The following is a 12,618-nucleotide window of genomic DNA, read 5'->3' as shown; positions in this document are numbered from 1 at the left end:
ATCTAACGTGATAGAAGATTCCAGTGCGGGGAAGACGGGAAACCTTCATATAGACGGCCGGTGGGGATGGAGGCAGTGACCGACTCTGGCCAAATCTGTCTCTAGAGCCGCAGTAGAAGATGAAGATGTCGTCCTCATCATGAAGGAGTTATTTCTCATGTCGTGTGTAATGAATATCTCCTGCAGTATTGATAATGCCGATTCCAGTGTCGGTAATGAGACGAGAATTAGCGTTATGGAAGATGAGTCTATGAGGAACGTGTTCAGCTGCCGACTCCGAGGAGGAAACTGCTTGTTGTCTGTGGCCTAAATATATAGGTTTTATTAGTAGATGTCAGGGGAGAAAACTAAACCCTGTAAGATAATAAATCTCCTCCTATGTTTCCCTTATTATCTCCAGTAATTCTATTATTACACAGGATTCTTATGATGTTACATCCGATCATCTTCTTCTCATTCAGGTCTCTACAATATCGGATCCTCTCAGTGAAGATCTTCTACAGAAGAGAATTTTCCTGATTTCCCCATCAAGGATGGATATGGACAGAGACAAGATGGCGGAGAGGATGTTACACCTCACCCTAGAGATCCTCTTCCGTCTCACTGGAGAGGTGAGAGATTCTGATGACGTCACATTACATCATTCTTATCTATGGGAATAACAGATGGACAGAACTGGAGAGGTGAGGACTCTGGAAATGTCTGTAGTGAGATTTATTAATGTGTCTCTCCATTACCAGGATTACACAGTGGTGAAGAAGACCTCTAGTGATCGCTGGGAATGCTGGGACATTATACAGTAACACTATGAAGGGATCGGGGGGATGACGGTATCATTGTATGTGTCAGGTTCCTATAAGGTGTCAGGATGTCGCTGTCTATTTCTCCATGGAGGAGTGGGAATATTTAGAAGGACACAGAGATCTCTACAAGAACGTCATAATGGAGGTTCCCCAGCCCCTCACATCACCAGGTAATAGACAGGACTAAATACACACGGCCTATAATTATCTGTATGTAGAGAATGAATTCAGTCCCTGTATGTGTTTGCTCCAGATCTATCCAGTAAGAGGACAACACCAGAGAGATGTCCCCGTCCTCTTCTTCCACAGGACTGTAACCAAGAAGATCCCAGTGTTCCTCAGGATCATCAGGTAGATGGAGAGAAGGTGTCAGGAGATCTCCCCTATGATGTGTAGATGGCTGTGAAGGTCTTGTGCTCAGTCTTGTTTTATTTCACCATCCTGTTAGCTCTTCTCTGATCTTGCTCTTGCTTTTCTATTTTTTTTTTTTAAATGTGGTACCCAGAACTGGACACAGTGTTCCAGAAGAGATCTGACCAAGAAGGAGTAGACGAGAATAATTATTTGACGTGAGAGAGAGGATTAAAAAAGATATAAATAAACTGGAGAAGTGGGCAGCAACTAACAGAATGGTTTTTAACAGGGAAAAATGCAAAGTACTACATCTGGGCAATAAAAATGAAAAAAGCATATACAGAATGGGAGGAATAGGGCTAAGCAACAGCACATGTGAAAAAGACTTGGGTATACTAATAGATCACAGACTGAATATGAGTCAACAGTGTGATGCAGCAGCAAAAAAGGCAAATGCAATTCTAGGATGTATTAACAGAAGCATACAGTCTAGATCATGTGAAGTCATTATTTCCCTCTACTCCTCTTTGGTCAGACCTCATCTGGAATATTGTGTCCAGTTTTGGTCACCACATTTTAAAAAAGACATCAACAAACTTGAGCAAGTTTAGAAAAGAGCGATCAGAATGGTGACCGGTCTGCAAACCCTGTCTTATGAGATGCAGGATTTTGGAATGTTTAGTTTGCAAAAGAGAAGACTGAGAGGAGACTTAATAGCTGTCTACAAATATCTAAAGGGCTGTCACATTGTAGAAGGATCAACTTTATTCTCATTTGCACAAGGAAAGACTAGAAGCAATGGGATGAAACTGAATGGGAGGAGACACAGATTAGATATTAGAAAAAACTTTTTGACAGCTAGAGTGATCAATGAGTGGAACAAGCGGCCACGAGAAGTGGTGAGTTCTCCTTCAATGGAAGTCTTCAAACAGAGGCTGGACAGACATCTGACTGGGATGATTTAGCGAATCCTGCTTTGAGCAGGGGGTTGGACCAGATGGTCCAGGAGGTCCCTTCCAACTCTGCGATTCTATGATTCTATGATGTAGACTCTATACTTCTCTTAATATGTCACAGAACTTCTGTTGGCAGCGGATTACCCACGATTCTCTCCAAGCGTGTGTCAACAGAACTTGTTTATTCAGGAACAATATATGATAAGCTTAATAGATCAGGAATAAATCATTTGTGTGCCTTTATCTGTGCAGCATCTACAACAGGCTGCTTCTCTCATACACAGACACAGCAGGATAACAGGAAGTACAGTCACATGCTCTCCCTGTGTGAGCCTCTGGGAGTGTTTTTTTTAAACTTTAAACTTTATAAACAGCATACAAATCTAGCAACTAAACACTCGTAGACAGGAATGGAGTTGTTGCACTAAACATATTCCAACAACTTGTGTAATGAGAACGGTGGAGATGGCAGGATTAGAGCTGATCATAGATGGGACTTCTCCATCTGTCTGTGACTTTTGCAATATTTGTTTCAGGGTGAAGATCTGACCCATATTAATACTACAGAGACATATGTGAGGGGTGATGAGCAGTGTAAAGAGATTCCCACATATGACCACCAAGGTGAGTAGCAACCACTAAATTCAGAGAAGTCACAGATTTGTAGTCCGGCCGTATTACCATGATCACCATTTTGCCTCTAGACCAGAACATTCTCCTCCACCCAAAACTGTTCAAATCACTTTGGGCATTGAAAATCCTTTTCTATAGAACTTACAACCTGTAGGATCCACCTACCTCAAAACGCTGACCGTTACCTGCCCAGATCTGTAACTATAAAGCCAAATGATAGCGTATGTAGAATGTGCTGACAAAATAGAAAGTCACATGAAGGAAAATATTATGATGGGCCTGTAAGAGAAAGTGGAGGGTAATGATGCTGTTGGCTTCCTAGAATCCTGAGATCTAATTTCAGGGCTGAAATCTCATCTCCAGAGATCTTGATACCCTAGATATCTCCATTTGCGCATGCATGGCTCCCCGGCGGCCATGTTCACGGAGTCCACCGCACAGGAAGAAACCACGGCTATGCAGGGGCCTCTGGCCTTTCACGACATGTCGGTAGAGCACCCTCGCAGCGGCGGACACCCCGGGCAACAGCAGTGGTGGCCACCCTGGGCAGCAGCAGTGGCCACCCCGGACAGCAGCAGCGGACACCCCAGGCAGCAGCGCCAGGCACCCCAGCAGCACCAAACACTCGCAGCGGTGCACTGCACATCAGACACCCCCTCATTCCACCCTGCGGCCTGCAGCATCACCCCACTCCTGCCTCCTCGAGAAGCGACCCTGGACCCCGCTTCGCCACAGCAATAAGACGCATGGATTATAAGAAGCACCACCATTTTATTAAAAAAAAATGTTTTCCTATTTTTCTCCTCAAACTCTTATAATCCAAAGCGTTTTATAATCCCAAAAATACGGTAACATGTTTTTTATTCTAGTTCTTTTTGTACAGATTCATTTTGTATGGTAGTCTGATGATGGTGGGATCGGCCTGCCTCACTTATGTGAGTCTGCAACTACCTGGTAGCCTTTAAAATAAGGTCTCCATTACCTCTGCCTAATGCCTGAGATCTAAATATAAGGCACCTCAGCTCTGCACTATTATAAAAAGTTATCCGTAAATGTCTAATCTTTCTTCTTGAAACTCATCTGACAGAAAATATTGGCCCTTACGATACTTTAGATTGCCAAGAGCCACCGAGCCCCAAACTCTAATTACCCAGACAGTTTTCACCAGGACAAATACACCAGCTGAGCACAGAGGACTGAACCGGAGGAGAACAAGGCTGTATCTGTCAGATTCCGGGAATAGGCTTCAAGCTTTAGTAGGGTTTGGTGCTTTCTAATTGGCTTAAGCAGGTAGCAGATTGCTACCAGATTGCTGGACAGCACATAAACCCATACTGCCAGGCTGGATGGAACTACTGGTCTCAGGCACCCTAATCTTAGTGGCTGGACAGAGCCAGCGCCACCCAGAGCTTCTGGTTTCGAGGTCTCTTCTATTACCAGCAACGCCTGCACAATAAATAAGGCGCTGCTTGGTGATGGAATCAAACATCACAGGAGCAGATTCCAGGGGAGAGGGGACACACCATCTGCAGATGCCCTAATATAACAAAATTACAGGAAACTAAAGCAAATTAAGTACAAATATTCCAAACACTGGAAAGATAATAAAGGGCTCAACTCGCTGAACAATACAAAATAAATAGAATCTCATGCAAGAACTATTAAGCACAACAAGAGATCAAAATAGAGTTTTTCAAAGCTCAAATACAATTTATTGAAATGATAATAAACAGAGCATGAGTGCTAATATAGGTTGCAGCAGACATAAACACAAGGTGATTGTGCAGCACCTTAAAAAATATGGAAAAATATAAATATTTTTGTGTAACATAAGCAGTTATTTCACAAATATAGAACACAATAGAGAGCAACCCCCCAATTGAAGTAATATATATTCCCAAATGCAGGGGTGTTACATACAATCAGTACCAAGGGTAGGATACAATCTATAAAGTGCAAGAGTGCTCTGTGCTAATAGAGCCAAAGGGCGTTAAATGTAAACAACATGTAATGAAAACTGCCTATGCGCAATACAAAACTAAATATAAGGGCTGCATAAAAGAGTAACACTTACATGTAATGTGAATGCTGCTGTCAAACCTACCGCCCCTACGCGCGTTACGCCGCAGCTTCCTCAGGAGGCGTGGTTTCAATATGCCTTGGATCTAGTATTTATAGTGCGGTCAACCAATGAACCGCTTTCCCTAGTAAGGGACGTAGATTTCAAGACATGCGCACTAGCGCCCATAGTGACGTTCAATAGTGACTCATCCAGTTCCTAAAGTCCACGGAATAAGCGGCGCATGCGCTGTAGAGTCCCCCTAACAAACAGGGAGTCTATCATCAGCGCTCAACGGCAGGAAGGCAGCTCGAGCTGCTAAGCAGCCAGAAACGGCCAAACACCTACTGAGCACGTCCGAAGACTCCTAGTGAGGACAAAACTGGGCATGCGCACAAAAGAGGACCAATTGAATATGGAATACCAATCCTGTTTATGTCTGCTGCAACCTATATTAGCACTCATGCTCTGTTTATTATCATTTCAATAAATTGTATTTGAGCTTTGAAAAACTCTATTTTGATCTCTTGTTGTGCTTAATAGTTCTTGCATGAGATTCTATTTATTTTGTATTGTTCAGCGAGTTGAGCCCTTTATTATCTTTCCAGTGTTTGGGATATTTGTACTTAATTTGTATGTTCTGTTTTATAACAGTTTGATTCCCCTAATGGACTTTAAAGCCAAAGAGAAAGCTTGGCAAGTGAAAGCGTCTGATTTGTTTAAACAGAGTGTTTCTGCTAATTTTAATGATACCCAGAATGATGAAAAGGGACTGTTGTCTAAATATAAAAATTTGACAAATAAGAAAACACGCATATGGTGGACTAAAACATCTATAGATAACTACATCAAACAGAAGATTATACCTCGAGGTCTTCGTATACAGCTTTATCCGACTTTTGGGCTTGATGATCTTGAATTGATTACTAAATGGGAGAGTGTTTCCTCAGCATGCTCTTTTTCCTTTATGGAAATTATTAATACAAAAAACACTGGGATTTTGAAGGAAATTGATGAGGAACTTAATAAATTACAGGTTGAGCTGGTGGCCAAAATACCTAAGGAGACTTTGGATAAATTTTATCGTGACCTTGATCAAGATCTAGAAAAATGGGAAAATCAGATCAGTAAAAATAAAATGAAGAAATACCAACGTGACGTACAAGATTACAATCAGAAAAGAGTTTTTCGTTGGCAAAATAAACTCTCTGAGGAAAATAATATTCAATCCTCTACTAGGAGTCCTTCAGTTTCCTCTATTTCTTCAATTTCGAGTAGTGCTGCCTCCATTCACGAAAGGGAATATTATACTCCTAGACGTGTGAGAACAAGATTTGGTGGCAGAGCCAGAGGTACAGCAAGGTACCAAACCAATTTTGGCACTAGGAAAAATGATAAACCTAAGGTAATAAATCTTTCCTCACATATTCTTTCGAACGAACAGATTGAATTATTGGAAAAGGGACTAACCTTTTCTCCATGTCAACAATTAGATTCCTTCACGGCAATAAAAGATGTGCATCTATTTGCGAGGAAGTTGATACTTAAAAGATTCCATGAGAAAAATAACATGGGATTGCAACTTAATTCGGATGAGGAAAAGGCAGCTCTTGAAATTTTAGAATCTCTAGCTGAAGAAAACTACCCCGTTGAGTCGGTGAGTTCTTTCCCCGTTTCTCTGTTTAACAAATCAAAAAAATTTCCCAATATAAATTCATGTCCAGCTGTTGACATTTTTGTTAAATTAGTGACACAAGATATAGAAAAGTTGAAAAATAATTATTATGCTAGTCCAGCTAACAAAAATGAAAGAAAAATAATCGCAGAATTGCAAGGCTGGACTGATGTGATTTTTAAAAAAGCAGATAAAGGAGGAAATTTAGTAATTTGGCCATTGGAGCTTTATGAGAAACAGGCCCATATACTTTTGTCTGATGTAAACTGTTATAAAAAACTGACCCATGTACCTTTGCTTGAATACCAGAGAGAACTTATTGATATCTTATCCAATGCTTATGAGTGTGGTGTTATTCCTAAATCACTATTGGACACTATTCAATCATTAAAACCTAAGTTGCCAACCCTATATTTAATTCCAAAGATTCATAAAAATGTGGATGATCCGCCTGGCCGCCCAATAGTATCGGGCAATGAGGGCCTGAGTGAACTCATTTGCCGAATAATTGATTTCTATTTGAAACCATTGGTGAACACGTTGCCATCTCATATTCTTGATACTATAGCGGCACTACGGAGATTAGATCAAATACATCTTGATGAAGATATGATCCTGGTCACGGCGGATGTTGAGGCTTTATACACCTCCATCCGTCATGACCAGGGACTTGAGGCGGTTTCGTGGTTTCTACAGAATAGCAATCTAGATGCCCCCTTAGTCACCCTGATTTTGAATTTATTAAAATTTATTTTAACACACAATTGTTTTATTTTTAAAGATCAAGTTTTTTTGCAAACACAGGGTACAGCTATGGGGGCGGCGTGTGCTCCTGCTTACGCTAATTTATTTTTGGGATTTTGGGAGAGGGAAATTTTTCAGTGTTCTCCGGTGACAGGTATAGAGAAAGTCCATAATTGGATGAGATTTATTGATGATGTTCTGTTTGTTTGGGAAGGTTCAATAGATGAGTTGAAAACCCTGATGGTAGCCTTGAATAACAATAATTTAAATATAAATCTCACCTATTCATATGGACATAGGGTTAACTTTTTGGATATTGATATCCTAAAGAATGATGATGGCTCAATCTCTACAGATATATTTAGGAAGCCGACTGCAACAAATTCAATTTTGCATGCAGGTTCCTCTCATCTAAAATCTACTATTCGCTCAATCCCTGTGGGACAATACCTTCGAGCCAAGAGGATATGTTCGTCAGAACAAACGTATCAAAAACAAGCAGCAGATTTATATACAAGGTTTCCTGAAAGAGGTTATGGACATAGGGCAATTCGTTATGCCTATAATAAAGTCCAGCATATACCTAGGGATCAACTGCTGTATAACAAAAAAATTCAAACGGCAGATAACAATCAAGTGAGGTTGATCACCCCATTTACTGAACAATGGAATAAATTCACAAACATAATTAATTCTCATTGGCATGTACTACATACAGATCCAATTTTTAAAAAAACTTTATCAGAAAGACCTTGTATTACAGCCAAAAGGTCTAGGAATTTATCGGATCTGCTGGTACGGAGTTATTTAGCTCCTAAACAAAAAGTGCAAAAAGGGATTTGTGGGGAAATTAAAGGATTTTTTCCCTGTCGAAGCTGCAAGGCATGTGCAAATACGCTTAAGACCAACAGCTTTAGCAATTCAGATTACTCTAAGACATTTTCAATTAGAAAATGCTTAACTTGCTCCTCAAAGGGAGTGATCTATTATGCAAATTGCCCTTGTGGTAAGATTTATATCGGAATGACCACAAGGGAATTCAGAATAAGAGTTCGCGAGCATGTTCGTGACATAGAAAAAGCTAAGGAAGCCAAAGATGAAGAACAACTAAAGACGCTCCCAAGACATTTTAGAACCTTCCACAACTCTGAAGCTAAAGGTTTGAAAATTTTTGCAGTGGATCAGGTATCCTTGGGTATGAGGGGTGGTGATCTGTTTCGAGTGTTATCACAAGTGGAGAGTCGATGGATTTATAGGCTCAACACCATGGTGAGAAGAAAAACTAGTTATACTCACACTCACATTGTTTGGTGGCTTTATATTCCATGTTTGGGAAGCAGAATGAACAAACCATTGAACACCATGATGCACTGGTTCATGCTATGAGGCTTTTGATTAGACTGTGAACTGTCATTGTCTTGGTGAATAATTTAATATTTCTTAAAAAGCTTGTATTTTTTATGGACAGCTTAAATAGAAATGTCCAAAAGTATAAAATTTGAGGAATTTTTATTCAAAATTATTAATTGGTTTCATTTTTAGCAGAGGACTGTACCAGGAGATCAGAGGGAACGCTGACATCTTCAATTTTTAAATCTGATGATCTTGAGATCTCACGGGATACAATTGAAGTGAATGCCATTACTCCAGATATATCATTATCCCTTCACAGCAAAAATCTGTCATCTGATACTATGAAACAGGTCCCATCTTTTGGTTCATTACCAACTACTAAGGAAAATAAAAGTCACAAAATAAGGATTAAAAAATTAATTGATTCTAAAGGAAAGGAGCCATTTTCATATTCAGAATTTGGAAATAGTTTTCTTGAAAAGACTTTTCTTAAACATGAAAAAATTCACATAGCAGAGAATAGATTTTCCTGTTCAGAATGTGGGAAATGTTTTACTCAGAATTCACATCTTGTTACACATGAGAGAACTCACACAGCAGAGAAGCCATATTCATGTTCGGAATGTGGGAAATGTTTTAGCCAGAAATCAAATTTGGTTAGGCACCAAAGAACTCACATGGGGAGAAGCTTTTTTCATGTTCAGAATGTGGGAAATGTTTTACAAAGAAATCAGATTGGTTTCAGCACCAAAGAACTCACACAAGGGAGAAGCCTTTTTGCTGCTCACTATGTGGGAAGTATTTTAGCCAGAAATCTGATTTGGTTAGGCACCAAAGAACTCACATGGGGGAGAAGGCTTTATACTGTTCAGAATGTGGGAAATGTTTTACAAAGAAATCAGATTTGGTTAAGCACCAAAGAACTCACACAGGGGAGAAGCCTTTTAGCTGTTCAGAATGTGGGAAATGTTTTAACGAGAAATCAAATTTGGTTAGGCACCAAAGAACTCACACAGCGGAGAAGCCTTTTTCCTGTTCAGAATGTGGGAAATGTTTTAACTGGAAATCAGATTTGTTTAAGCACCAAAGAACTCACACGAGCGAGAAGCCTTTTTCCTGTTCAGAATGTGGGAAATATTTTGTGAGGAAATCATCTCTTCTTAGTCACCAAAGAACTCACAGAGGGGAGAAGCCTTTTTCCTGTTCAGAATGTGGGAAATGTTTTAACTGGAAATCAAATTTGTTTAAGCACCAGAGAACTCACACAGGGGAGAAGCCTTTTTCCTGTTCGGAATGTGGGAAATGTTTTAACTGGAAATCAAATTTGTTTAAGCACCAGAGAACTCACACAGGGGAGAAGCCTTTTTCCTGTTCGGAATGTGGGAAATGTTTTGTGAAGAAATCTTCTCTTCTTAGTCACCAAAAAACTCACACAGGGGAGAAACCTTTTTCATGTTCTTAATGTGGGAAATGTTTTCTGCCGAAATCAACTCTTAATAAACTTCAGGGAAGTCATACGGGGAGAAGCTTTTTTCATGTTCAAAATGTTGGAAATATTTTAACTCAAAATTGTATCTTCTTAAAGGTGTTGACCACTACTAGGACAACCCCTTGTCATTCCTCATGTTTGGCCATGTTAAAAAACACTCATTGTACGAGAATGATCAGTAGTAAATATATTAAAGAGCCATGTCAGACTGAGCTGCCATCATGGACAATCTTTCGCTAACTAACTTTGCAGCTAATGAGATGACCTTATGGGAGCTCTAGCCAGAATGGAGACATAAAATGACATCAGAGCCATTAGCAGGTATGGTTGGCATACACAAGGGTTAATAGGAGTAGCTGCAGTGCATTGTGAGAGTAAATAATGGTGTCATATGGTAGTAAGTAGTGTCTGTGATGAGGACAATACAGTAGTCAATATGTGAAGAGTTATGTGAGTAACTAGCATAAAAAGAGGAAAAAATATTATCTACATGCCCTCACAAATTCTCCAATAGGTAAGTTACGGATGGTATTAGCCGTGTGTGAACTAGTAGCATGTAATTCTGCATTACATCCTACCAGTTCACACACGGCTAATACCATCCGTAACTTACCTATTGGAGAATTTGTGAGGGCACGTAGATTGTGTTCGACTGAAATTTCCTTCCATTCAGAATGTGGAGTTATATTTGATAGGTTGAAGCAGAGCGGGTCCTCTAATAAATCTCTTAAGAGGGCTTTATTTATTTCTACTAAAAAATCAAGATCAGATTTGTTGAGGGATAATGAACCAGGATTAGATGATAAAAATCAGCTTACAGTCTCTACCCCATATAGACTGGATTTTATTAACATAAAAAAGGCTTTTCTTAAATATGTACCTATGTTGGGACAGGATCCAATTCTGAAGGAAATTCTGTCAAATGGTGTGAACGTTGTAGCTAGAAAATCCACAAATTTGGGCAATTTGCTATCACCAAGTCTGTAGATCACCCCTAGAAGCAGTAATATGGGGCTCAGCACAGTGGGCTCATTAAGGTGTGGTACCTCCAGATGTAATCTGTGCAGATATATGGCTAATTGTAAAGAGTTTTCGGATAATAATGGTAAAATTTATAAGATAAAACATTTATAAACTGTGCAAATATTATGTTGGGTGTTCATCACGTAAGTTAAAGTTAAAGAAACGATTAGCTGAACATATTTCTGCTTCTGCCCCTGTGCAGACTACTGATCGCTATAGCAATAAAAGACCTAGCGCTAGTTTATCAAAACAGTTCTCAGAAGTGCATGGAGGTGATTTGTCTACGTTGTCCGTGAGGGGCATAGAGAGAATTAACAGAGCGAAGTGAGGTGGTGATTGGTTTGCTGCACTATTATCAGCTGAGGCTAAATGGATCCTGCTTCTTGATGCTCGTGCACCGAAAGGTTTAAATTATAGATCAGATTTGCAATATATAATGTAATATGGGTTTTTTTCTGCAATACTCAGCTATTTATGTCTATTGTGATTTATTGCTGTTTTTGCATGTATTCATTTATGTCTGCAAACACATATTTCTTATTTATATGTTAGTTTTGTTTAGCAACATTAATTGCTTAGGTCTGACTAAAGGGCCTGTCACACTAAGAGATATCGCTAGCAATATCGCTATAACTTGTGACGTTATAGCGATATTGCTAGCGATATCGCTATGTCTGATACTTACCTACAACCCGCTCCCCCGCTGCTTATCGCTGATCGCGCGAGAACAGGCTGGACTGTTTCTCGTCGTCAGCTTCCTGCGGCGCTTCCTGCTGTGATGACGAGCGACGCGTGGAGCCGGGCGTGAGGACGCAGGATCGCCTGGTGTGACTGGTAAGTAGCGACCCCCGTCCCCAGCGATGTCGCTGGTGAGATCTGCCTGTGTGGCAGCTCACTAGCGACCACTTAGCGATGCACCAGCGATCCTGACCGCGTCATATCGCTGGTCGGGATCGCTGGTACATCGCTAAGTGTGACAGTACTTTAAGGTGGAGCTAATTAATTACCTGAAACTGGGTGTCCACTCTGCAGTCTCCTCATGTATTCATTTATTTAAGCTTCCTAGTTCTGATAAGATATACCTATGACTAAGGACATGTAATATCTGTCTGAAACGCGTAAGGTAGCCTTGCCTGTCATGGTGGCTGATTAATATGATTTTAAAACCTTCCCAATAAATGTGAGTTTTGTCTTTTTTCACTGATTTTGGTGCTGGAGACCCCTCTTTTTTCCTTTGGATTTATAGCGCCAGTTGAACCGCACTGGACATCTCCTGGCATCAGACCGCTTATGGACTATATGGACACTGAATATAGGCTGAATATTTTTCCCTCTTTTTTTGCTATTTACTTCTGGCGTTTTTTTTGTGCCTCCGTGTCAATGTGCGGTCTTTTGAAAATACCTTTGTGCAGTTAGATTTTGGACGATTATCCTCTTTCTTCGTTGCATTCTTTCAACATGGATTTAACCACAAAGGTTTCGTTTAATAATGAGGATAGACTTAAAAAACTGGATTCTATGTTCTCCAA

Source organism: Dendrobates tinctorius, unplaced genomic scaffold (assembly GCF_039654945.1).
Source record: "Dendrobates tinctorius isolate UK_male_01 unplaced genomic scaffold, ASM3965494v1 ptg000404l, whole genome shotgun sequence".
In the NCBI taxonomy this organism is placed as follows: domain Eukaryota; kingdom Metazoa; phylum Chordata; class Amphibia; order Anura; family Dendrobatidae; genus Dendrobates; species Dendrobates tinctorius.
The sequence above is the reverse complement of the archived record's forward strand: the minus strand, read 5'-3'. Positions refer to the sequence as shown.